Consider the following 489-nt stretch of genomic DNA (forward strand, 5'->3'; position numbering starts at 1 on the left):
GCAATAATTTAAAAGTAAAAGGATTTAAAATACAAAAAAAAATATGAGGACACATGGCAACAACACAACCCTTCCACATGTCATAAGAAGGGAAAAAACCAACTTTATATATATAGAAGAGATGACATTACGTTATGGTTTTAAAAACCAAACGTTGAGAACAATGGAGTCCTTTAAGTCAAAAATCAATGTTGTCATTAGGTATTTGATCCCTTTGACTTGATTTTTAATGACTTAACAATAAAAAATATATATTTATTTGACCAAATCAAACATAAATATATTCTTTTTAATTTGGGTTTGCATTTATGTTTTACAAACAAAAATAATCATCAATAAAAATTATATGAATAAGTCAGTAGTGAACACATACCCTAAACCAAACAATCAAACCCAAATATCCTCTGTGTGCCATTTGTCTAATTTTTATACTTAGCCAAATTTAAAGTTTTACGAAAGCTCTGTAGTAATAAACTTGAGACTTCCCCT

The sequence above is a fragment of the Brassica napus genome, chromosome C5 (genome assembly GCF_020379485.1).
Source record: "Brassica napus cultivar Da-Ae chromosome C5, Da-Ae, whole genome shotgun sequence".
Taxonomy (NCBI): Eukaryota; Viridiplantae; Streptophyta; class Magnoliopsida; order Brassicales; family Brassicaceae; genus Brassica; species Brassica napus.